Genomic DNA, 27,356 nt, shown 5'->3' on the forward strand with positions numbered 1-27,356 from the left:
TGCTGTACGACTCGTACACATGCCGTACGACCCAACAAGTACGATCCGGACCAAGGTATGAAGACCCGATCTGTTCGGTCCACGTCAGGTAAGGGCGAGTCGTACGGAAAAGCACACAAACACATACACACCGTACGGTCTGTACCCCCCATGATTGCAGGGGTACGCAGCGTACCCCTGCAATCATGGGGTGTACGAGCCATACCCCATGTACGATGGGTACACCCATCGTACATGGGGATATGGTTCGTACACCCATCGTACATGGGGTATGGCTCGTACACCCATTGTACATGGGGTACGGCTCGTAAACCCCATGATCGCAGGGGTACGGTGCGTACCCCTGTGAACATGGGGGGTACGGACCATGCCTGGGGAGCCGTTCTTTACCTGTTTCCGCGCAAACTCTGCTTTTACGCCTGTTTTCAGTTCCCATAGAAAAAGGGTTGTACGGTGCGTACCCGGCACCTATCGTACTTGCTGGGTCGTAAAAACCAGCCGCGAACCGTACAGATGTCGCGTACAGCGGGTTCCGAGGGAGAATTGTACAGAGATTAGAGTTGTAAGGTCTCTGTACGACTCGTATGGAGTACGGCTCCTGGTACAAATCGTACTTCGTCGTACGTACGGGGGACGTTGTGCGCTTTACAAATGCTGGTATTTACAAATGCTGGTAACTACCTGCTTTAATCACTATGGATAACTCAACTGTCCTGCAAAAAAAAAATTACTATTCGCACTCCAGTGAGTGCAATAGTAGGGAAAGCGTGGATAGCGGGTGGGTAAAAATTACTATTCCAACTCCAGAGAGTGAAACAGTAGGGAAAGCGTTGGACAGTGTAGGGGTAAACATTACTATTCCCACTCCAGAGAGTGCAACTGTATGGAAAGCGTTGGATAGCGTAGGGGTAAAAATGACTATTTCCACTCCAGAGAGTGCAACAGTAGGGAAAGCATTGGATAGCTAGGGGTAACAATTACTATTCCAACTCCAGAGGGTGCAACAGTAGGGAAAGCGTTGGATAGCGTAGGGATAAATATTACTATTCCAACTCCACAGTGTGTAACAGTAAGAAAAGCGTTGCATAGCGTAGGGGTAAAAATTACTATTCCAATTCCAGAGGGTGCAACAGTAGGGAATTTTTGAAAAAACAATGGTTCAAGGGTGGCCTAATAAGGTCCTGTGTGAAAGTATAGCGTAGAAATAATTCACGCTAGGGAGCAAAAGATGTAGGTACATATAAAATTATTTATTTTATCTTTCAACATTTGTCAGAAAGGTTTCAGGTGCTCATATGAGTGACAAGGTGCATAACGTGACACAAGTGAACATAGTGAAAACGGAATGTCACACAACAACAAGGTAAAAGACCACATACATATATACAATAGGGGGGATATATTTCCTTGAGTAGATCGACGACGTTTCGATCTATATTATTTTAGATCATCATCAGGACTGGGGAGCTTCCTGAAACTGTGGAGAGGGAATTGAAATTAAGAAAGGAACCTACATTTACATTTTCTTAACTTAGTGATTTTGGTGCTCCCAGTGACAGGATATAATTCCATGCACAATAAAATATAGTCAGAAAGGTGGCGCTTAGCAATAAACCAATGTGTGCTGCGCTATTTTTATTTATCAGGAATAGGGAGGGCGCTTATTGACATGTGGGCACTGATTAATTTTGACTTACTCTGTAGTTAGTATAGTCCTATAGGCCCACAAACTAATTCAGAATGGATAAGACATCAGCCGGTTGACAAGCGTACTTTCTGGGGGATCAGAGAAAACTATGTCACATTGCAGTACTTATGGCATGGGTTATTTTCAATAGTCATTGATGCTCATGGAGGCCTTATACAATCGCTGTCTTTTGCGGATCAGTAGTGATTAAGAGCGGTGGCCCAAGGTCCAGTTCGTTTAAGCATGTCTATCTTGATATGGCATCTATTAAAGCATTTGGGCTTGAGAGTCCAGTCATGTTAGTGGATAGTTTAGCAACACATATTTAAATTAATTAAAAACAACATGTACATAGGCTGAAAGACAGAGAAGTTGTCACATTTCGAAATTCATAGAATTGACGCGCAATTGTGGGCATGACTTACTAATTTCAAAGTGTATCAGACAGCAAGGTCTGGACAGTTCAGCAGAGTAGTTTAAGGAGGGATCTTTTCTTGTGCCTAGTAAACAACAAGTTCCAAGGCATACATGTTATGACCTCAAATTGGAATATAAACAGCAAGAAGGGGAACAATAAAACCAAAAAACGCGGGCACTTACTAAGTGATTTTTTCTACGCTGTATTAGGGGTCCATGAAATGGTCTGAGAACCGTAACCACATCAATTGGTCAATTGTTTGCCCGGAGCTGGGGAACAAGAATGTAGTTGGGTAAGGAATGATTGCCGGGTAAAAAACTCTAGAACGGGGCAGGGTGGCGGAGTCACTTACTTAATATGGACATGTCGTTTGGGGGTCCGACTGCTTTCCAATCACTTGCCAGGAGCTAGGGTACAGGAGTGAAAACGGGTTAGGGCTGGTTGCCGGGTCGATTACTGAGAAACGCGGCAGGCTCGGGGAGACACTTACTTAATCAAAGCTGGTAGCCTGCTGTGAAGGGGGTCCGAGTACCACGCCTCTGGGATCACTCACATTGAATGCCCGATTACCAGCGCATTAAGAGTACTTCCCGGTTGCGCGCGCAAGCGTTCTGTTATATTACACGCGCATGTGTGGTCGGGGGCACTGGCTGAGTCGCGGGTATAGTGTGTTGGAAGGCGCGCATGGGCATTGTGGTTTAGTTGGTTTTAGGTCGTGACAGAGAGTAAAGCACAGGCGCAAAACAGAATTGGAATTTTGCTTGGTAATTGAGGATAACCAGGCAGATCGAATTAGTTGGTAGTACTGGGGTTGGGGGTGGGCGCATCATAGATATGATCTGGAGTGGTGTTTTAATAGTTATACTAATATCCGCTTAGATGTATAACCATTATGTAGAGCTTTTCAGTATAACAATATTATTGATCATAAGTAATTTACTGCATGCAACATGTTGGTGGAGGTAATCAGGTAATCATATTCCATTCATCTAGCGAATTTAGTCCTTTCTCAATGGTCTTGCAATTGTAGATCCATTTGCACTCCAGGTGGTTCAGGATAGTTTGTTGATTACCACCCCTTGCATTAGGAGTTAGTTTGTCAATGACTTGCCACTTCAAGTCGTTTTCCGTGTGGCCAAATTCTATGAAATGTTCAACCAAAGGAGCTGTTGTTACTCTGCATCGGATTCTGCTCCTATGTTGGGATATCCGCGTCTTTACTTGTTGGGTTGTCTGGCCAATGTATAGCAACTTGCAGGGACACTCAATGCAATAAATAACATTTTTTGAATTACAATTAGTGAAAACATTGAAATTGTGCTTACAGCTTTCATACTCAAATACTTTTGTGTTTTTTGTGAATTCGCATGCCATGCAATTATTACATTTGAAGTGTCTTAGAACCGGTGGTAAATTAAAACTGGTTTCAATTGTGTTGGCCCTAGTTGGGAAAGCGTTGGATAGCGTAGGGGTAAAAATTACTATTCCAACTTCAGAGGGTGCAACTGTAGGGAATTTGTTGGATAGCGTAAAATTTAAATATAGTGTATAATTAAATTTTTTAATAAATCTACATCATTTACAAACAATTAATAATTATTAAAAGTAATTACATTTGAATAATTAATTAACAATAAATTAACAACAAATACCAATAAATATTAATTAATAAATATTACTCACCAATAATAAATATTAAACAATAAAATATTTTTCATTACAAAAAAAATATTTAAAAAGAATTCACAATTAAAAATTATTAAACAATAAAATTATTTTTATACAAAATAATACTTTTTATGAAACATTGATTACCAATTAATTACAAATATTTTCCAATTAATAAGAAATATTTACCAATTAAAAATATTAATTGCCAATCAACAGAATTTACCAATTAAAAAAATAATTACCAATTAAAAAAATCATTTACCAATTACAAACATGATTTACCAATTTAAAAAAATTGTTAACAATTAAAAAAATTAATTATCAACAGTTGACGACACTATTGGATAAACAGTGTTCATTTGGATGTGAGCATCATACATCTACTCATTTTTGTTACATTATTGTGTGATTTTATACTATATTTGTGTGGTCCTAGTTAGAGAGTTAGGAAGATCCCTTATGACTCTCCTACAGGAGAGATGCTCTATTGTTGCTGGAAGCCACTGCTGACAGTGATTTTCGTTTCCTTCATCCTGATTCTGATATGTTAATGGAACTCATCTAATTTACCAGAACAACTCCTTATGGGAAGTTCAAGACTTTATTTATCCTCTGAATATCTTGCTCTTTTGTAGGAAGAACTCTTCATGAATTCCTTATTTAGGCTAGGTTAGGATCCTTTAGCTAGTTCAGTGACAAATCTCCTTTAGGGAATATTGTGATTTACGCTGCCACTAATCAATCTTTTATACACTATTTCTTGAATCTGGACTAACTGAAACAAAGGTGAAATAAATACTAATCCTTTAAAGATAAATAAAGGTTTTGGAAACTTCTATAACTTCTTGTCATTGACTGAAAATAATGAACCTGAAAGTTGATGATTTTTATGACTAGGACTGTATACACATAGAGGGGTGGAGAGAAAAACAAGAAGAAAAAAGAAAACCCTGATACATCCCACAAAACAAAAAATACTTTGTTTTAAGAATACTGCCCTCACTCATGACTAGGACTCCTAGTGTTATGGTATTTATATTTTTGTCAATCCATCTGTATTTATCCATTTTTATTTTTTGAAAACTTTGCCTGTATTTCTCCATACTTATTTTTTAGTTTGCGAAAAAATTAAGCTGAAATGTGTATATTTCTGCATTTAATTAACTAGTTAATATGCATTCGTACCTGACATGTTTCAATGATATATATACACTCAGGTGGTAAAATATGCACTTGTAAGAAAATATATACATTTTAGTATCAAGGTTGTGGAAAACTACTTCTGTTTAAGGCTATTTACTAAAATCCCTATAATATGTTTAATCCCCTTGCCTGTCAATCTGCACAGCTATTGGCCTGGCAGGCTTGATTGACAGCAGTAAGGATCATTCAAAAACAACCCAATTTCCGACAGACCGGAAAATAAATGGTTTTCTGATGTATTTATCTGTAAAAATCAGTAAAAATGGAAAACCGGGAGCCTTATTTATGACCTGTACTTTTGTTCACATTATATTAACAACACAGTGGTAAAGGTCCATCAGACCTATCAAACGCCATCTGGATTTCAAGGGTATAGGTTGTAAGTTGGGGTATTTGGTTTCACTCCATTCTTTTGCCAATCCTTTAGGTATTAACAGTTTCTGGTAGCAGAGGATATGGTTCACACCTCGATTGGAGTAAAGAAAATAGTATTTAATCTACATGACTCCAGTTTCCAGTTTCCAGATCCTGACAGTGTGACGAAGCAGAATTCGAAGGCAGTTTCGGTATTGGCAGTTGTGGTTTTGAAGGTTTAAGTATTAATAGGGGGAATATGTTGTGGGTGTGAGTGCTGCAGTCGGGTATGTATTGTCTTTTTGAATGTATGAGTGAGGAGTAGTGAAGTTCCGAATTTTAAGAAGAAGAAGGTGAGTTTCAACCTCATTGAAGTCTCAAGATTCCAGGATAATACACAAAAGATTGAAACTTTTGTGAAAAGATTTTAGATGTGGACTGCGAAGACCCATCACTTGCATCAGTAGCAAGAGGGACAAGTTGTTCTGTTTGATTAATCTTGGGCAATGTTAGGAGAACCTTATTGTGCAAACTGGGGAAACTGGATTGATCTGTGTGATTTTTTCGCTGGTGGAGAATTCACTTGCAACTGTAGCAAGTTCTTGAGTGACTGAGAAACTTAATTTCCTTTAGTAAGAGCAAACAAGAAGTAGTATAAAGAATGTATTTATTTTATTTGAAAGGTTTTATATAGCGCTGGCTCCACCCGAGGGTATCAGAGAGCTTTACATCAGCAGAGGTAGTATACAAGAAAGAACAATCATGGCATTTGAAACAAAACACGTTGTACAGGTGCATTATACAGAAAAATAAGGGGAGGCAAAACACGAAACAGAAAGAATAATGGGAACAGTTAGGGGAACATCGTGATAAGAGGTACATATGGATGGAGAATAGCGATAGGGAAGCGAGTTGCCAGAGTCCTGGTATTAATGGAGATAGTAAATTTAATAGTATGTCACGGAGGGTTCAGAAGACAAGATAGTAAGTGGGAGGAAAGGATAGGTGGAGAGGGGGTGATGGTATAAGAGAAAAAGGAGAGGGGAGTAAGTGTGGGACAGGGGAAGTCAAAAGAGGAAGGGGAGAGGTAGTCGGAGAGTCTAGGTATCCGATAAAAAAATTAATTTCCCCGTAATTTGGCGAGTAAAGGAATTTTAAGTTCTTTTTTTAATCTGGAGTAGGAGGGGTTGCAACGGAGGTCTTTGGGTAGGGCATTCCAAATGGATGGGGACTTACCAGAGAAGGAACAGGATTCCACTGCAGCTTTTTTGAGTAGGGGTGTATGAGAAGAAGAGTGTTGGTGCTTCTCAGTGTTCGGGCACAGCCAGCTTTTTCCAGTTTAGCTGAGAGGTAGGATGGGGTAATCTGGTAAAGTGCTTTGTGAGTAATACAGGTAATTTTATAGGAGGACCTGCCTTCTATGGGGAGCCATTTGAGGGATTTGAGAGCAGGGGAGATATGGTCAAAGCATCTACAGTTTGTTATAAGCCTGGCTGCTAGGTTAGAATGCATTTGATGGGGGCCAGGTGGGTTTTGGGGGTGTCAGAGAGAAGAGCATTACCATAATCTATTTTAGATAGGACAAGAGACTTGATAATCAATTTAAAGTCTTTATCAGGGATAAAAGGTTTGATTTTTTTGAGATGCCGGAGAGTGAAAAGTGCGCTTTTTGCTGAGTTCTTGACATGGGAATTGAGTGTGAGATTATTATAGATGGTGATGCCTAGAGATTTAACCGACTCGTCAGGGCATAGAGAGCAGTTAAGCGCATTGAGGTCGACAATCCACAATAGAGAGAGTTGTATTTGGGGGAGAAGAAGATGATCTCAGTTTTGTTTGGGTTAAGTTTTAGATGATTGTTGTGGAAGCTGGTTTGGATTTTGATTAAGGCCGTGTTGAGGTGCAGGATATCAGCATGGGATTTTATTTTATAGTACAATTGGGTGTCATCCGCAATGAGGTGGTAGTTGATTTTCTGTTATTTGAGCATCCGGGTGAGGGGTTCCATAAAGAGGTTGAAGAGAGCAGGGGAGAGGATGGATCCTTGAGGGACACCCAGAGAGACAGAGGTAGGGCTAGAGAGGCAGTTTTGAATTTTAACTTGTTGAGCTCTGTGTTGAAAGTAAGAGGTGAACCTATTAAGGACAGTGCCACTGAGGCCGAAGCATTTTTGAGTGTGTTGAGAAGGGTTGGGTGGAAAACAGTATCAAATGCCACAGATAGGTCAAGAAGGATAAGAAGGAAGATCTCACCCTTGTCCAGTGCTAGGTGAATATCATCAACAATATTGAGTAGCACGGTTTCCGTGCTGCATCCTTTGCGGAAGTCAGATTGAAAGGGGGTCAAGCAGGTTAAATGCATCAATGTGATTGTTCAGTTGGAGGAGCGCGCATTTTTTCAGGGCTTTGGAGAGGAGGGGGAGGTTGGAGATGTGGCGGTGATTATAAGGGTCATTGGGGTCAGTTTCGGGATTTTTGGGGATTTGAGTGATTTGCCCGAGTTGAAGGGAGATAGGCACACACACTGATGAAAGGGATGCGTTGATGTTGTTTGTCCAATAGGGGACGATAACATGTTTGAGTTCTTGGATGAGTGCGGAAGGAAGTGGGTCTTTGGTGTGGGATGAAGTTTTGAGTTTGGCTAAAATATTATAGACATCTTATTCAGTTACAGTGTGAAAATTAGGCCATGAGGCATTGTTTTTAAGTGGAAGGGAGATGGGTTCCGGAAGGGTAAGAGAGGGGAGGGTGTGAGGGTGGTAGGGGAAGTGTTCAAGGGCAGAGGGGGTAAACGAGTGGCAATTGGGGGAGTTTTGAGGGGTGAACGAGGGTGGGGTCTAGAGGAAAGTGCGGTCTATTTTAGCAATTTCTTCACAGAAAAAGTTAGCAATTTCTTCGCATTTGCTAGTGCAGGCCACTGGGTTAGCGGGTGGAGGGTTGGTTTGGTTTCTAATGATGTTGAACAGTTCCCTGGGTCTGTTTTTGGCGAAGAAGATGTGTTTTTTGTAAGAGGATCTTGCAGTTTTATGGAGGGCAAGATGGGAGGGAGAGGGGTGTTGCCTCCATGTTCTTTCCACCAATCTCAGTGCACTTATTTCTTTGTTAAGGTCTAGGGTAAACTATGATTTAGAAGGGGCATTTTTTAATGTTTTAGTTTTCAGAGGGGCAAGTTGGTCTAACACCTCATTTACAGTTTTTTGAAGTGCTCTGTGAGATTGTTAGCATTAGAGAAGGGGGGGAGACTAAGATGGGATTGGAGGTTATGTTCCAGTGCGCCAGGCGGGATTTGTTTAAAATTTATAGTGACCATTGTAGTTTTATTTAATTTTTGGGGGGCAGGGGGGGCTGGGAGGGATATTGTGAACAGAATGAGGTGGTGGTCAGACCATTCAATGGGGATAATGTTAGATAGGGATGTAAGATCTGGGTTGGAGATGATTGGGTCTAGGGTAGCTCCTTTAGAGTGAGTGGGGGAGAGGCAAAGTTGCTTGAGGTCGCTAATCTCAAGGAGGTTATTGATGAGGTTGATTGTCGGGTCATTCGGTTCCTTTCAGTGGCACACACACTGATGAAAGGGATGCGTTGATGTTGTTTGTCCAATAGGGGACGATAACATGTTTGAGTTCTTGGATGAGTGCGGAAGGAAGTGGGTCTTTGGTGTGGGATGAAGTTTTGAGTTTGGCTAAAATATTATAGACATCTTATTCAGTTACAGTGTGAAAATTAGGCCATGAGGCATTGTTTTTAAGTGGAAGGGAGATGGGTTCCGGAAGGGTAAGAGAGGGGAGGGTGTGAGGGTGGTAGGGGAAGTGTTCAAGGGCAGAGGGGGTAAACGAGTGGCAATTGGGGGAGTTTTGAGGGGTGAACGAGGGTGGGGTCTAGAGGAAAGTGCGGTCTATTTTAGCAATTTCTTCACAGAAAAAGTTAGCAATTTCTTCGCATTTGCTAGTGCAGGCCACTGGGTTAGCGGGTGGAGGGTTGGTTTGGTTTCTAATGATGTTGAACAGTTCCCTGGGTCTGTTTTTGGCGAAGAAGATGTGTTTTTTGTAAGAGGATCTTGCAGTTTTATGGAGGGCAAGATGGGAGGGAGAGGGGTGTTGCCTCCATGTTCTTTCCACCAATCTCAGTGCACTTATTTCTTTGTTAAGGTCTAGGGTAAACTATGATTTAGAAGGGGCATTTTTTAATGTTTTAGTTTTCAGAGGGGCAAGTTGGTCTAACACCTCATTTACAGTTTTTTGAAGTGCTCTGTGAGATTGTTAGCATTAGAGAAGGGGGGGAGACTAAGATGGGATTGGAGGTTATGTTCCAGTGCGCCAGGCGGGATTTGTTTAAAATTTATAGTGACCATTGTAGTTTTATTTAATTTTTGGGGGGCAGGGGGGGCTGGGAGGGATATTGTGAACAGAATGAGGTGGTGGTCAGACCATTCAATGGGGATAATGTTAGATAGGGATGTAAGATCTGGGTTGGAGATGATTGGGTCTAGGGTAGCTCCTTTAGAGTGAGTGGGGGAGAGGCAAAGTTGCTTGAGGTCGCTAATCTCAAGGAGGTTATTGATGAGGTTGATTGTCGGGTCATTCGGTTCCTTTCAGTGGAGGTTGAAGTCTCCAAGGAAAAGGTTTTTGAAGCTGGAGATTAAAGATTTAGTAAGGATGTCAGAAAATTATTCCTCGAAGGGACGGGGTTCACCAGGGGGATGATAAATGTTATGCATTTGTATAGGGGGGGAGCATTTAATTTTGTCCTCTGCATCTAGGTATTCAAACATTGTATAGTCAGTGTTATTGATAGGGGAACGTTAAAGTTCTTCTTTAAAGATGATTGCTAGGCCACCCCCTTTTTTTCCAGGTCTATCTTTTCTGAGGATAGAGTAGCCAGGGGGGTCAAAAGGTCGATCAATCAATCAATCAATCAAAGCATGTGTATAGCGCGCTACTCACCCAGAGGGTCTCAAGGCGCTAGGGGAGGGGGGCTCCGCTACTGCTCGAACAGCCAGGTCTTGAGCTGCTTCCTGAAGACGAGGTGGTCCTGGGTGAGGCGGAGGTGGGTCGGGAAGGAGTTCCAAGTCTTGGCGGCGAGGTTGGAGAAGGACCTTCCCCCTGTGGTGGCTCTTCGGATGCGGGGGACGGCGGCGAGGGCGTGGCCGGTCGATCGAAGCTGGCGATTGGGAGCGTAGAAGTTGAGGCGGCTGTTGAGGTATCCTGGGCCTTGGTTGTGCACAGCTTTGTGTGCGTGGGTGAGGAGACGGAAGGTGATTCTCTTGTTGACCGGGAGCCAGTGCAGGTCTTTCAGGTGTCCGGAGATGTGGTTGCGACGGGGGATGTCCAGGATGAGTCGAGCTGAGGCGTTCTGGATCCGCTGGAGTCTCTTCTGGAGTTTGGCGGTGGTTCCGGCGTAGAGGGAGTTGCCGTAATCCAGTCGGCTGGTGACGAGGGCCTGGGTGACCGTCTTCCTGATCTCGGTGGGGATCCACCGGAAGATCTTGCGCAGCATGTGAAGGATGTTGAAGCACGACGAGGAGACGGCGTTGACTTGTCTGGTCATGGAGAGGGAGGAGTCCAGGATGAAGCCCAGGTTGCGTGCGTGGTCTGTTGGTTTGGGTGCACCGCCTAGGGTGGGGGGCCACCAGGAGTCGTCCCAGGCGGAGGGTGAGGATCCCAGGATGAGGACTTCCGTCTTGTCCGAGTTCAGTTTCAGGCAGCTGTTCTTCATCCATTTGGCTACCTCTTTCATCCCTTCGTGTAGGTTGGCTCTGGCGGGGTCGTTGGTGAGGGAGAGGATCAGCTGGGTGTTGTTGGCGTAGGAGATGATGTTGAGGTTGTGCTGGCGTGCAATGGCTGCGAGGGGACTCATGTAGACGTTGAAGAGGGTTGGGCTCAGCGAGGAGCCTTGAGGAGTGCCGCAGATGACTTTGGTAGCTTCTGATCTGAATGGGGGGAGGCGGACTCTCTGTGTCCTTCCGGCGAGGAAGGAGGTGATCCATTCCAGTGCCTTCTCCTGGATTCTGACGTTGCTGAGGCGCTGTACTAGGGTACGGTGGCAGACAGTGTCGAAGGCCGCGGAGAGGTCTAGGAGGATGAGGGCCGCTGTTTCTCCATTGTCGAGCAGGGCTCGGATGTCATCGGTTGCTGCGATCAGGGCGGTCTCGGTGCTGTGTTTGGCCCAGAAGCCAGACTGCGAGAGGTCGAGGGATCCGTTCGTCTCGATGAAGGCCGCCAGCTGCTTGTTGACGGTCTTCTCGATGACTTTTGTGGGAAACGGGAGCAGCGAGATGGGTCGGTAGTTCTTGGGGTCGGTGGGGTCGGCTGATGGCTTCTTTAGTAGGGCGCTGAGTTCGGCGTGCTTCCAGCTCTCCGGGAAGGTAGCGGTGTTGAAGGAGGTGTTGATGATGTCCCATAGGTGGGGTGCGATGACAGGTGATGGGTGTTAAATGGTCTTTGAGCCAGGCTTCAGGTGAGGAAGGTGATATCGGTATCTTCATTCAGAAAGGTTTCAGAGATTTCAGTTGCATGTCGGACAGCTGAACGACAGTTCACGAGCATGCAGGTAAGGGGATTGGGTTTGGCCATAGAAGGGGGGAGTAGTTTAATACTAGTGAGTCGGGGAGAGGTTCTTGGGGAGCTAGGAGGTTTAGGGGTTCTACTGGTCCCCAGAATAACGGGTATATTGGAGTGAGAGTGGGTGCTAATAGTCCTCAGAGTACCAGGGATTGTTGAGAGAGGTGTCAGAGATTCCTTGGATGTAGGGTTGTTAAGGTAGGAGAGGCAGAGGGCGAGAAGGTCAGGAGTAGAGTAGGTGTTCGATGTTCGAAGGGGTCTGTGAGAGCAGGAGAGGATAGGCATAGCAACCCATGATTGGGTTCAAAGTGTTTCTTGGGGTTAGTATAGAGGAGGGGGGGCCGAGAGGAGCGGGCAAATGGTTTGTGGGATTTGAGTTGGTTGAAATCTTTCTTGAGTAGGGTAAGTTTGGAAGCTAGGGTGACAAGATTATCATCCAAGTTACGAAGTGTCTGGATGAGGTTAGGAAGGAGGGCGGAGGAGGAGGAGGTTGGAGTGGAGGGGGTGTTAGGGGCAGAGTGACTGGAGAGATGATGTTGATAACATGATTTCAGTGGTTCATACGGGGAAAGGTGTGGGTAGGTCTGAGTTTAAATGAGGGGTGCATGGGGCTGGGGAGGGAAGTGTGGCTCTGTGAGGGGGGAGGTGTAGGAATGACAAGCAAAGGCTTGGGGGGTGGAGGGGATGCGGTGGGTGATGCAGAGAGCATGAGAGGAGAGCAGGGGGATGAGGTAAAGGTGAAGAGGGTGGGAGAGAGGTAAAAGGCGGGTGTGGCCTGGATCATGGGGGAAACGGTCATAAGGGGAAGATTTAGGGGGTGAGGAAGGGTGGAAGAGAGGTGGGAGGGTGTTGGAAGAGGATGGTCAAAAGGGGATATGGGAATTTGAAGGAATGGGATGGCAGAGAGGGGGGATTGTTCCAGAGAAGAGGGTAAAACTGGAGTTGGGGAGGAGGGGGTGTCATTACTAGGGTGATTGTCGGGGTGGCGTTTGGCTCAGGGCGGTGGTGGGGAGTTGGGAGTAGGCGTGGAAGGGAGCAAAGTTGGGGAGAGGGGACTGGGTAGCGGTGTTGGGAGTTGAGGGGAGGGTGACACATCAGTACCATTTATGGAGGCCGGGGCCTGGGCATGCAGGGGGAGGGTTTTAGACACTGAGGGAAAGATTAGAAGGGGAGGTACTGGGGAGGTGGTTCAGTGTTGAAGGATGGAGGTCCATAGGGGGAAAGGGAGTGTGTGTGAGGTTCTTAGAGGTGCATGGGGGGATGATGTCAGATATGAGGGTGGGCAATGGGTCAATGGGTAGGGTGAGTCGAAGCGGGAAGTAGAATCAAGGGGCAATAGAGTGATGCTCTAGGGTGTTGGGGCGTTTTGGGGGAGTGTGGGGTTGGAAGCTGGATGGTTCAGGAGAGGGTGTAAGTGTAATAGTTGATGCCTGGGGATTGTGGTTAGGGGGAGTGGTAGGGTTTGTGGCGGTAAAGGTGTGTACAAAGTGAATTAGGGACTGGCGGGGTGTTGAGAGGGGAGATGGTTTCAGTTGGTTAGAGAGAGTGTTGAAGAGGAGTTCAAAGATATTGAGGTGTTGTTCAGAGCCTTGGATCAGTATATTTCCAGTTTTGTAGATGGAGATGGTTATGTCACCAGGGAGAGATGAGGAAGGAGATGTGGCAAGTTTAAAACCATGGGGGATTCTAAAAGCACTCGAAACTGGGAGGTGGAGTAGAAAGGTGCTCTTCCATTTGGTGGGGCGCATGGTGTAGAGGATATAGTTAGTTTTAATGGGTGATGTTGGGCTGTCATAGTTGTCTTCGATGAGGGTTTCAGTTTGTGACTTTAAAAATGTATGTTTAAGATTCTTTTCGGCGTTTTTTGAAAGGAGGGGAGGATAGGGAATAGTCCAGGAGTTGGGACCATGTTTGGTGAGGGTGGATTGTTTGTCGGTGGGGTCAGTGGGGGAGGCAATGTGAGAGTGGTATTGGGGCGGGTCATGGTGGTGAGGTTGGGCTAGAAGAGAGGGGAAGAGGGCACAATGGGGGGATTATAAAAAGAGGTGGGCTAAGGGAAGGAGGCTTGGCCAGGGGGGAGAAATATGAGAGGCAGGGGTGCTAAAGGTGGGCGCACAAATGGGGTCGGAATGGGAGGGATGGAGGGGTTGAATTGTTGGGAGTTAGAGGTTGTCAATATAGTGAGGAGAGGAGGGGGTGGTAGATGACCAGGTAGGGAAGGCAAAAAATATCACACAATAAATACTGAGTGACACAGAAACATATGTTATGAACTGGTAGGACTAGGCGAGTGGAGCGAGTTAGGAGAGGTAGATGTAGGTGACCAGGCTAGTAGGATAGCAATAAATCACATGTTGAATATTTAGTGACATTGATTCACACAGTAAAAAGGAACAGGATGGGGAAATGGGATTATTAGGACCGTAAAGTAAGTAAATCATGCATTGAAAAGTGATAGACTCACGCTTATTGTGAGGTAGTTCTTTGTCCAATTATGAGGGTAAGCCAGGAAGAGTCAACATGGGTCATAGGCCTCCCAACAACATACATCAGGCGCTGCACCGGGCTGGGGGTCATAGTCCGCCTCAGACAGATCTCGTTCAGGCTGAAAGCGACGAAGGTGATACCAATAGGTTCATCCCAGGTGACGTTCTCCAGAGCATTCAAACAGCACGGCAGAGGAGGGACTCAAACAAAAACAAGCATGCATTTTGTCGCTTAATGGAGGAGTCTGCTGTGGCCTGTCACCGCTGCCGTGTCCTTTTGGGGCTCTTTGCTGTCTTTTGCGGAGAGCTTTGCTGCGCTCCTGCTGGGGGCTGGGAGAAAGGAGAAGGCTAAAACATCGGCCTGCCCCACGCTCACCTGCCTGCCTGGAGGAACTCAGAGACTACAAGTCCCAGCAAACCCAGCACTCACCACAGTGCCGGCAACACCTCAGGACAGTTAGCCCCATCGTGTTCAGTACTTAACCTCTCGCAGCACCCGCTGGTGCAGGTGCCGCTTTGTGGAGGAGTCTGCCATGGCCTGTCACCGCTGCCGTGTCCTGTTGGGGCTCTTTGCTGTCTTCTGTGGGGGGAGCTTTGCTGCGCTCCTGCTGGGGGCTGGAAGGAAGGAGAAGGCTAAAACATCGGCCTGCCCCACGCTCACCTGCCTGCCGGAAGGGACTCAGAGACTACAAGTCCCAGCAAACCCAGCGCTCACTACAGCACTGGCAACACCTGAGGACAGTTAGACCCTCCTCCCCTCAGTATATTTTAGCCCGGCTACCTCAGCGGCGCGGGACGCGCGCGGGCGGGCACCGGGTGAAGCCCGGGACAAGGGCTGGACCGTCTGTGGCCGTCAGGGGCCGAGGGAGGCCGGGCTGGGCCACATCCCTTGGCTGGTCGAGGCTCCACCTGACTTGGACACCTTTGAACTGTGGTAATGACTGTTTCTTTATCCTATTCAATTTTTTTGTCAGAGTCAGTCAGTAATAGTTACCTGGGCCAATTTTAAATGCTAAATTTATAGTAGGCTGTTTGACCCTTTAGTTTAATACACCTATTTTTTATAAATTATCTTTTCTGTCCCTGCATCACCTGGAGAGCACCCATTGACGAGAGCAATGGGCAAGAGCAATCCCCCTACCACTCGCCCTAATACTCGGCAAAAGGCCTCCTCAATTACCCAACTCCCGACCCTTATTGCTATAGATAAAATGTTGCAAAAGACAATAGGGGTTGTAGCTACAGCTATAGAAAACACCAAAAGACACCTATCTTTGACTCCAGCCATACCTCATCCCCTGGCACCCATCTTATCTCATCCCATGACACCAGTGAATATTTCCTTAACAACAGCCAACTCTCCTGACTCGCTGCTCGCGTCCTCCTTTGTGGAGCTTCCCTGTGTGCCGATAGATTTGGACGCTGGCCCACGCACTAATCTACCCCCCTCTTTGGGTTCCCGGGGGGGCTACCAAGGCACCTAAGTACTGTCCTAAAAAAAGGAAGCCTAAACCTCAGAAAAAAAGCTGCTAGGCGAAACATACCCGTTCCGGATATTCCCGATATAAAGAACGGTGGTGGATTTAACCCAGATCGTTTGACTGGGAGTGAGTGTTTGATTGATTCAGATGCTCCGTCCATCTCCACCCCCTTTTGTACCGCTTTTGGCCGCCATAAGTGTGGCAGGGTATGCTCAAGCGTGAGTCCCTTGCTCACTTTGCCACTGGATTCAAGCAAGCCAGGCTGAAGACGGCTGGAATGCCAGGAACCAGCCCTCGGAGGCTTGTTTCCGGTCCAGGGAAGACATGGCTTGGCAGTTCGGGCTGGACTGTTCCCATGAGGCACAGGGTCAGACTGATTTGCATATGCCCATGTCTGAACTGGGGTGGCAGAGTAGGCTAAAGAACGGTGGTGGATTAAACCCAGATCTTTTGACTGGGCGTGAGTGTTTGATTGTTTCAGATGCTCCGTCCATCACCACCCCCTTTTGTACCGCTTTTGGCCGCCATACGTGTGGCAGGGTATGCTCAGACGTGAGTCCCTTGCTCACTTTGCCACTGGATTCAAGCAAGCCGGGCTGAAGACGGCTGGAATGCCAGAAACCGGTCCTCGGAAGCTTGGCTTGTTTCCGGTCCAGGGAAGACATGGCTTGGCAGTTCGGGCTGGACTGTTCCCATGAGGCACAGGGTCAGACTGATTTGCATATAGCCATGTCTGAACTGGGGTGGCAGAGTGGGCTAAAGAACGGTGGTGGATTAAACCCAGATCTTTTGATTGGGTGTGAGTGTTTGATTTATTCAGATGCTCTGTCCATCACCACCCCCTTTTGTACCCCGATATTCCTCAGGCGGATGCGGGGCCTTCCTTTTCCATCTTAGCTCCCCGATGAGGGCCACCCACTTAATATTTGACTTGCAAGCTCACATGGAACAACTTATTAACTCGCAGTTTAAAATCGTGATGAGCAGAATTGATAAAATTGTATCGATGTTAAACAACAGGAGTGCCGTAAGCCCACAGCCAACAACCCTGAAGACATTATACTTCCTCAATGTTGGCTGTAGGCAGTATTAAACAGCCAATTCTAGGCCTTAGTCAAGCTGCAGTTTTAAGACAAGATAATCGGGCACAAGAACGGGGACACTCGTCAACGATTAACTGTTCCACTGCACCTACCTTTCATTGCCCCCCTATCCAAATCCCTCTAAGCAGTCTCCCGACTAGTGAGAGTTCCGGCACCCGTATTCCATCATCAATTCCAGCAGGGCCTAGTAATCAGCTGCTAAACTGGGGGCGACGCCCCATAACTCTACCTCTTCCCTTCCACTTAAAACTACCCAACAACCTTTACCCTGTATCCAGCTTCCCCCTGAAGCTTCCCCGTACATGGTGGTCCTATCGGGAATTCCATCACTGTCTGGAGAGCGAAGAGAAACGTTTCCCGAGTTAAAGAATAAAACAATTTTTTGGCTGAACAAATGCAGACCACTAATGAACTTGGGCCAGGGAGAAATCCTTTTTGCTAGAAGAGTAAGTTGGATTGGCAACAAACCTAAAGATCGGGTAGGAGACTCTGTGATCATTAACTTTAGGGACCCGGGTGTGGTTAATCACATTTTAGCATGTGGTGGCCCCCGTAAACAGTGCTCAATTTCTTCCCTTACCCTGGGGCATTTTTATCCACAGGCAAGGTTCCCCAGTGTACACAGATTTTTCTCCCCTCATAACATGGGTGAGAGGATAGAATATAGCATTCCGGTGGAGAATAGATTTAATGCCCTGAACAATGTAGATTGACTAACCCTCCCACTTGGGCACTTGGATATAGATCTTACTCAAAAGGGGAGCCGGGTGGAAAATGAGGGTGTGAGGCGTGGAGGGGTAGTAATCATCAGCATCGGTGGGACCCCACAAGAGGATTCACAGCTGAGGCTATCACTAATAGAGCCAATGGCTTGCCAACAAGGGGTAGACACCAGGATAGCATTTAAGGACGGTACTCCCTGTGTCAGTAGTTTATCTCCAACCGTAGCTGATCGTACAGGCAATACCCCGTACGTCACTCATAGGGTCTTGGAATGTGGCATGGATGGGTGCTAAGTTAGCAGACCCAGAATGGGGGGAGTTGGTGGACTCATACGACATGTGTTTGTTTCAAGAGACTTGGATGACAACCGCTCCCTTATCACACCCTAGCCTTACAGGGACCCAGGGGTAGACCCTCTGGGGGCTTGTGCATATGGGTGGCCACCCATTTGGGGTGCTCTGTGAAGGTGATAGATACTTTCTCCCCGGACATTCTGGGTATTGTCCTTAAATTTTTAGATGGTACGACAGTGTTGGTTTTTAATATTTATCAGCGCCATAGTTCCCTTTCAAGGGGGTCTACATTGATTGAGGCGCTTGACGAACTCCTCTTAGCATACTCTGCCCCCACCCACAGGATACAGGAGGTAATTTCAATTGCCACTTTGAACCCCTGGCGGGTATACCGTCTGTAACTGTGGAGGAGGACGCTACCTGGCATATACAGGAGTGTTCCTCATATCCAGCTAAGCAGGCTTTCGTCCTAAAGTTTCCACCATTGACCAATTATTTAGACTACAGATGGTCACTGGAAGATGGTCACTATGGGGGCTGGTACTTTGTATTTGATCTTTGTAGATCTTCGATCTGCATTTGACCTGGTCCAGAGGGAGAAGCTATAGGTGGTTTAACTGGAAATGGGTGCCCCAGCTTACCTATGCCAACTTTTCAAACGGTTACATCAGGGTACGTTTGCAAGAGTAAGGTTTGGGAGGGTAGGAGAACTTTCGGCCGCATTCCCGGTGGAAAAGGGTGTGAGGCAAGGGTGCGTGTTGGCCCGTAAGCTCTTCTCCCTATTCCTAAATAGCCTGATTAAACACCTTTGGGGTGCAAGGGACTTAGACTCCCCTCGTTTGGCATCCCGTAAAATTCCAGCCCTAATGTACACTGATGACACCCTTTTATTATCTAAATCCTCATTGGGCATTAAGCGGACACTGGAGGCTTTTTGCTCCTTCTGTAGAATCAGAAATTTGGAGATTAACCTCTCCAAAACAAAATGTATGGTCTTTAACTCCAAATTGCCCAATTGCCCCCTCCCCCACTTCGATGGCACAGTGCTCGAAAGAGTTTCTACTTTTGAGTACTTAGGGGTAACTCTGAATGATAAGATGGAATGGGGACCCATATAGCCAAGTTTGACATGAAACTGGCCCAAGCTGCTGGAGGTATCCTTAAGGTCTATAATAAGTGCTCGTCCAAAATCCTAGGACCGCCACTAGAAATTTATAAAGCACAGGCGAGACGGGGGGGCGCTTTATGGAGTTGAGCTATGGGGCCATGCTAATGCCTCCATGCTCTCTACTACAGAGAATAGCTTCATCAGGCGCCTAATGAGACTCCCACAGAGCACACCCCTGATCCCTCTACGCCTCGACCTGGGGCTGGCCCCCCTACACAAAGTCATCCCTAATTGCCCTCTTCAGTACTGGAGGAGGCTTTGGGCAACAACTGAGCTCTCTAGCTACCGGGAGGAACTTAGCTACCTACTGGCATTGAGGGTTGTGGGGAAAATCCCTTGGCTTAAGCATGTGAAAGAGCTATGTCAGGCCCTGGGGAGGGGGGATTTGTGGCTCTCCCTGGAACCTTCCTCCTCCTCGACCCCCAGGAGATCACTGAAAAGCTCTTAACCAATTCCGACTGGATCAGTTTGTAGTGAAACCATCTCTGGGTAGGCTGACACGTAGCTTTCTTGAGGTCAAGGATAAGTACTAGTTTGAGAAATTCTTAGACAACATCTAGCCCCCACTGGAGAAGAAACTAAATGTGCAATTTAGGCATGGTTCTCTCCCCGTGAGGGCTGTAACAAATAAGTGGTCTATGGCTCAACTTGTACCAAGCTTATGCCCGGGGTGCGAACATGCTGAAGAGACTGATCTGCACGTTCTGCTCTTCTGCCCCTTGTACTCCAAGGCTGCAGCCAAATGGATCCTACAGTTATGTAAGTCCAAGGGGCTTCAGGGATTTCAGAGAGGTGTTTAGACTGTTGAAATATGACTCTTCTTCTCTGACTGTGTGTGCGACCTCCAGATTCCTGTTGTCGATGTGGTGTTCTAGAGCAGCTAGAATTAAAACCCAACTCACCTTAATTGATTTTATACCTCCATGAATTTACTTGAGAACTGTAACTTAACCAATCTATGGCCTGTTTAATATCCAACCACCAGTTTTAACCTTTTTATGCTATAACATATTGTTTTAGCTTCTCTGTCTAATCATGTACTTTTTTATGTTGCTTACTGTTGGCCAAATTGTAATTCTTTTTATATGTATTCTTTGCTTTTATGGTTTTTAACCAACAATAAAGCTTTTTGACTGACTGACTGGCATACATTTTGGCCTAAGGTAGGAAGGAAGGGTGGTCGGAGGACGTAGAGCCTGTGAAATATCCTTGAGGTGAAGGCGTTCCAATATGGCTGCCTACATTGGAGAGAGCCTTATGGACAGCTGCGCAGTCCTATGTCTTTATCCATTAGCTGTGGATCACCCGGTGTAGTCTTGCTTCACTTTCCATACAGCTTACAATGATTTTAGCCCCTTTTCTGTTGTTATGGACTAGTTTTTGCATTCACAGGGGTTACTATTTATCTCAGGTCATAGAGATTTGTAGTGGGGGGTGTGACCCTCAGTCATCTTTTTGGTGTAGTCAGCCATTTTAAATCTAAGTGAGCTAGTAAATTCAGCCAGGCAGGCAGAGGTAATGAGTAAAGAGAAGCAATACAAAGAAATGAAAATGAGCCTACAATAAATACAGGAGTCAATAGGTTGGCTGAGATATTGCTATTGACGCAGTTGCCCAGCTGGAGAGATCAAATAAAAGGTGTAGGGGGCATCCGGGTGATTCAAGAGGCTGAGCTTTCTCTTTGGAGGTGTGCAGATTCAATTGCACCAGAATTCAATGGAGCGGAGATCAGGAGACATTAATGTACGCTCTGAAATAAACATGATTATAGGCCAAACTGGGGGGCGGGACTTAGTAACGGCTTCGTCCGCAGCTCTACGCGGTGATTCTTTTCCCGGTCATGCCATTCCATGAACTCTCATTAGCGATGCGGATTTTGAGAAAAGGCTCAGCCGTTGCAGGACGGGACTGCCTCTCCTGGGACAGACTTGGGGGCTCTGACTCCTCCGCTTGCCCGGAGACAGGGAGTGTGGTGACCGAGAGGCAATGGAGGCACTACAGTGGAGCAGGTGGGGGGAGCCCGCCGGGGCGCAGACAGCCCCTCACCTCTATTGTAGTCTGCACGGCCAGCTCACTCCTTCTCCCAAGTTGTCGGTCCCTTCAACCCAGGGCGGGCGGGTCAGGAATAAGCTGCAGTGCGAGTCGGGCTCATTTGCCCAGTGACTGCCGTTTCAGACAAGCATCCACGGATCTAGCCTCCATTACAGTGCCGGTCGACTGCAATCCCCTCCCAAGACCACCGCCACGTAAGCCACTCCAGTAGTTCAAATCCAGCTGCTGGGAATGAGATTTTGATATCAATTTATGATTATGATCAATTTAATAACTTATCTCATTCGTCAATTTCGGACTGAGTTGTATCTGTCATTGAGTAAAAGACAACCCCCGCATAGGTTAGACAAACCCCATTAACTGACGCCACTCTGAAGAACCACTTACAACTGATAAAGTTTAAAAGTTTTATATAAAGTTAATTTGAATGCAATACAATCCACTCAGGATAAAACCTCAAAGTATACAAAATACAAAATCAGTTACAATATCAGCAATTAAAGCTTCGATGTGAAGTGGTTCCTTCTGCGTCATCTGCAGTAAGATAAAATAATCAAGTTAAAACTGTCCCTACTCTATGCTATGTGACATCCCTACTTCGCAAGTTTCTTCCCTAAAAAGGTGTCAGCAGTTTGACTTCCAAAGAAGTTCAAACTCTCTTAGCCTCTAAAGGAATCTTAAGTTTCAGAAGCAGTACCCTATCTGCCTACCCAACCGCTCTCTAAGGGTCCTCGGCCTACTGCTCCCTTGCGCTCTGATCTCTCAGCGCATCTGCTCAAGGCATCTACCCTTGTCTTCGCTCTCGCCTTAGCCTAATGCTAATAGCTCTGCCAATTGCCCTTCTCTGATTGCTCTCTCCTCCCCGGGGTGCTGTCCCTAAAATACACAATCACAGTGTGGGTGGAACGCCCCTTGACGCCCACCACGGACTTTCCCCGATGATGTCAACTTCTGGCTTCTTCCATTGGTCCATTTCTTGCGTCGTTCGTTAAGTTGACCCTTCTCCTTAGATGTCATCTTCATCATCTCGTTGGCGACTTTTACTGACTCCTTTCACGCAAAAGTCAAATGACCTTAAACAAAACTTTAACTCTATGTCGCTTAACTTGACCCTGCTAGGTCCTGTGAATGATCTTGTTAAAACATAGTTCACATTCAAAAGTCTCTCTCCTCACGTACGAGCAATAAGCTCCGTCCGGCATTGTCACCTTAAATCTAACAAGTGCTAGACTTCCCGGCTCTCACGTCCACATCAAGCTATTTACGACTTTTACAAGCCCTCTAAATTACATACATTTGACTATGTTCCTTCGAACTCTTGGTCAGTCAGGTTACAATCACAAATGACCTAAACTCTTCCAGCATTCCTCCAACTGCTTTCTACACAGTGTAACCCTTGGCATACATTTATATATTCGTACTTTAACCAAGTCTTAGTTATACTTGAATACATTTTACATAGAATATAACTGCGTAGAGTATAACTTATTCTCATTGGTTACATCGTTATATATGTTCTCTATACATTTATCCACGTTACATTTCTCGCCGTTTCTCCCTCATGTTACTCCATTTTAAAGTTATACACGTACATGTATTCTACTGTGCACGTTCTACATTTCATAAGCATTTCTACACATTTCTATGTCTACCCAACATGTATACGGGCCTTCTAAATCTAATGCATGTTTAACGTGTAAATACATTCACATTTCCTATACCATGTTATCACTTTAGTTGACTTTATGCTATAGTCGTCGACTTCACATTACGTTTACAATATATGCGTCTAAAATTGGCTACGATATACTTTATATTCAAATTGCGCTCTCTCAGTTCCCCCCTTTGATGACTTTTAGGAGTCATCACTAAAAGCAATTTGAATACATCCTTTATACAAAACTAGTTACATCAGTTCCTCTTTTTATCGATTCGAGTGCTCTCAGACTTTTATACTGTTGATCTTGTAAAACAGCTAGTCTCCTTTCTTGATCTCTCATCGATCTTTGTAACTGGTTCGACCTACACCATTTATATAATTTTACTAATCCTAATAATGTAATTATGCAAATTAATATTATTAATACAGGCTTTAATATGTACCATATTATACTTTTGCCAAGATTAGCAAACCAACTTCCAACCTTTCCTACTCCATTTCCTACTTTTTCCCAGACATTTATTCTTGACAAATCTTCGATTTCTTGATGAATCTGTGTAATATTCCGTATGACTTTCTCAAGTGGTTTTGAATTATCAGGAATATATGTACAACATTCCTGAACTTTCAAAGCCTTGCAAACTCCGCCTTCCTTTGCTAATATTACATCTAAAGCAAGTCTGTTCTGTAAAACCATAGCTCTAATCGACTGCATCTCACCTTCTACTAGCATTAATGACCTTGCAGTACTGGCAGACAATCTATCTACGACTGTCGCTAACCTTCTAATCTTAACATCGTTAAGAATCAAACCTAACAATGGAAACATCGCTCCAAATACATCTCCTACTACCTCTGTCTCTCCCACTTCCCTTTTCGTTCTCGTCGAAGCCTTTCCTTCTATTATCGCCAAATCCTTTGCATGATATATTTTGGGGAAGACAATTGCCAAGTAACACGAACCATACCAATTGTCAGGTAGTTTTACATAGGCATTTCTCCCACATACAAAATACACATTCGGAATAGCTTGCATCCCTTTCATAAAATCTTTCGTGTAGTACTCCAGTTTAAAAGAGTGCTCGCAATTTACTTCACCTACAAATTCACTCTCATAATATGTCTTGCTTCGAGCTAAACATAACTTTCCCTTCTGCGTTCTATCCAATGCTATTGGACCATTGCTACCTTTCTTTTTATGTGCCTTCTCTTCTTCTGTCCAGTCTATTTTCCATTGTCCTGACATTTTTAGAATCTTCTGCCTTCTGTATCGGTCATCTACTTGTCCAATAAACTTCTTCTCCACCTCTGATATTTTGCAAGTCAGATTATTTCTACGTGCATATGATGTATCTAGTGTATCCCAAGGAAGAAAGAATTTAGCCAGTCTATCCTCCTTTTTGTAATAGTCCCACTTATTCATTTGCTTATAATTCGGAACTTCAGGCAGTACCGAATCATAATTTGAAAAGTAGTACTCAAATCCTTCTCTACCATAAAATATACTAAGCAGTAAACTACATGTTATCCCATAAGTCAATGGGAGATGATGATATCTAATGCCTTCGTCTACAGAAGCCGGCAATTGCATACAAACGTAGCAATCTTTGGCTTCCATGGCATCGATATATTCGTATAACAGTTTAGCATATGCATTTGACCTAAAGTTTCCCTGTGACTCGTCTACGTGTAATCTACGAACTTCATCTGCAAGTAACGCCTTTTCACGTATAACATTGCTCTCCTCCTTCTTTCCCACAAGAGCAGGTTTCAAAGTCGTTACTGTTTTTACATTTGCTATTTCTTTATCGTGTTCATGTCCTATTATGTATGATATTGTTACTACTGTAATTATGAGAAATATCACTACGGCTATAAGTGTACCTACTATACATCTCGCTTTTCTGTTTGGGCTGCCGTTCTCCATGTCATCAAACAGCGTACCTCGTTCTCTAGCGAAAATTCTCCTTTCCAGTCTTTGGTTGCTTGGTTGCCTTCTCAGTCCTTAAAGTGCTTTCATTAACAAAAGTCTCTTTTTCCCAACAATGTCTTTTTCTCTTTTCGCAACAGACAACCCTAGCCCTTCTCCGTCCTCTAAATGTAATCCCTAATTTTATTCTTCTTTCCACTCGGCGCTAGGTTATCTTCTTCTTTTTAGCTTATATACAAAAGTCTTTTTATGCATCAACAATGATTTTCGGACCTGCAGCTTTCACAACAATTATTAATAATTCAAAGCGAATAACTTTTTCTTCTTCTTCTGACATTTGCTGACCAAATGTTGGGAATTGTAATCTTTTTAGCACTAGATCCTGAATTTGACTCAAACGCGGGGGTATGGGAAGTGTGAAAGTCAGTAACCCCTCAGTCTCGAGTCCAGGCGTCAACATCCATATCTCCACTGCCACAAATGGATCGAGATCGATTACTTTCACGCTCTTCACTCTCCCAGATTTCTGTCCCCAAGACATCTGCTAGATAAGTCCACTCTGGGGTGGCGTACCTTCTGCAGGGCACACGTACCCTTCTCGTTCTTCGTGGACTCTCCGTTCCTGAGTCTGTCGTTTCTTCCTCCTGATCCGATTCTTCAGTGATCGGGGCAAGAGTTCTTTCTTTCTTTCCTTCCGAACTTGGCCTTTTCCTTCTCTCCGGCCAACTGGCTTCGTCACTCTTTGTCTTTCCGCTCCTTGTTCTAGGACCTGTCTCTTGGTCACTCTCAGTTTGCTCAATATCTGTGTCGGACTCCCAATTACTTTCTTCTCCTGAGGCGACTTCGGTCCCACTAGTGTCCTGACCTTCGTCGTCCTGTTCCAACACAGTTTCAGTTTCTTCGATCACCTCCCCAGCTTGGCTTTCCCCCTCTATGGCTTCTCCGCTTCCCGCCGGATTCTCATCCGAGAGAGGAGCTGTTTCTTCTGGAGGTGTTGGCACTCTTCGGGTGTGTGAGGCATGTATCCAGTTTGGCAGACCTCCACACTTCACTGCGGTATTCGTTACAAGTATGACTTGAAACGGTCCTCGCCAACGCACATCTAAGCAGTTCTTCCTGACATGCTTCTTCACCAGGACCCAGTCTCCTGAACTCAGGTCATGGCACAAGTCTTGTGCTGATGGAACCTCTGCAGCCTGGACCTGGAGGGACACAGAATTAACGGCATCAGATAGTCCCTTGCAGTAGTCCAAGATCAAATCGTCTGTGATGTTCACTAGCGCTGCAGTCGGAACCGATGGCAACCTCATAGCTCTCCCCATTAGCACTTCGTGTGGAGAGAGGCCTGTTCTTCTATCAGGTGTGCTACGTATACTCATAAGAACTACTGGAAGTGCGTCTGGCCAACTCAGGGATGTCGATGAACAAACTTTAGCCAGTCTGGACTTGATGGTACTGTTAATTTGTTCTACAATCCCTGAAGCTTCTGGTCGATAGCTGCAGTGTAACTTCTGATCAATATTCAAAGCTGAACATAGCATCTTCACCACTTCGCTATTAAAATGAGTTCCTCTGTCCGATTCCAAAGAGGATGGCACCCCAAACCTCGGTATCAACTCTCTAAGTAACAATTTTGCTACTGTAAGTGTATCGCACCTACGTGTAGGGTAAGCCTCAACCCATCTAGAAAATATGCAGACAATCACTAAAACGTATCTGAGTCTGTTGCATGGAGGCATTTCTATAAAGTCAATCTGCATCCTATTGAAAGGCCCTCCAGACCTTCCTATGTGACTCAAGGTAACTGGTGTTCTCTTTCCCACGTTTAGTTGCTGACAGATCGCACATCGCTGACACACTGCTTCTGCCGCTACTCTAAACTTAGGATTAAACCACGTCTGTCTGAATACTCTCACCATAGCATCTCTTCCTATGTGTGCTGATCCATGCAATTTCCTTGCCATGGGACTAACAAGTTCATTTGGTAAAACTGCCCTTCCGTCGGCAGAAACCCAAAAATTCATCTCGCCTTTTACACAACCTGCTGTTTCCCAGCTCCTTTTCTCATCATCTGGTGCATTTTCCTGTACAGCTCTTAATTCATCCCATGTATCTACAGTATCTAGTAACATTGTCAATTCAGTTCTTTCCTGGACTCCCCCCACTTTCGCATCAGTGTGAGAATATCCCTGCTCCGCGCAATAGCGTGCTACTTCATCAGCATATCTGTTTCCTAGTGATACAAAATCAACATTCCTTGTATGCGCAACACATTTGACCACAGCTATGGCCATAGGTTTTTGCAAAGCCTCTAACAGAAGTCTCACGAATTCTCCATTCCTAATGGGAGAACCCGAGGAGGTCATGTAACCTCTTTGAGACCATAACTGCCCGTAATCATGAACTACCCCGAAACCATACTGGCTATCGGTGTATATGGTGACTCGAAGTTTGTCGCCTGCTAAGCAAGCACGAGTCAAAGCAACAATTTCGGCTACCTGCGCGGAGTGTACTCCTTCCAGGCAAGCGGCTTCTATAACTCTGGTAATCGTGCATACTGCATAAGCT

This window comes from Lissotriton vulgaris, chromosome 5 (assembly GCF_964263255.1).
Source record: "Lissotriton vulgaris chromosome 5, aLisVul1.2, whole genome shotgun sequence".
Lineage (NCBI taxonomy): Eukaryota > Metazoa > Chordata > Amphibia > Caudata > Salamandridae > Lissotriton > Lissotriton vulgaris.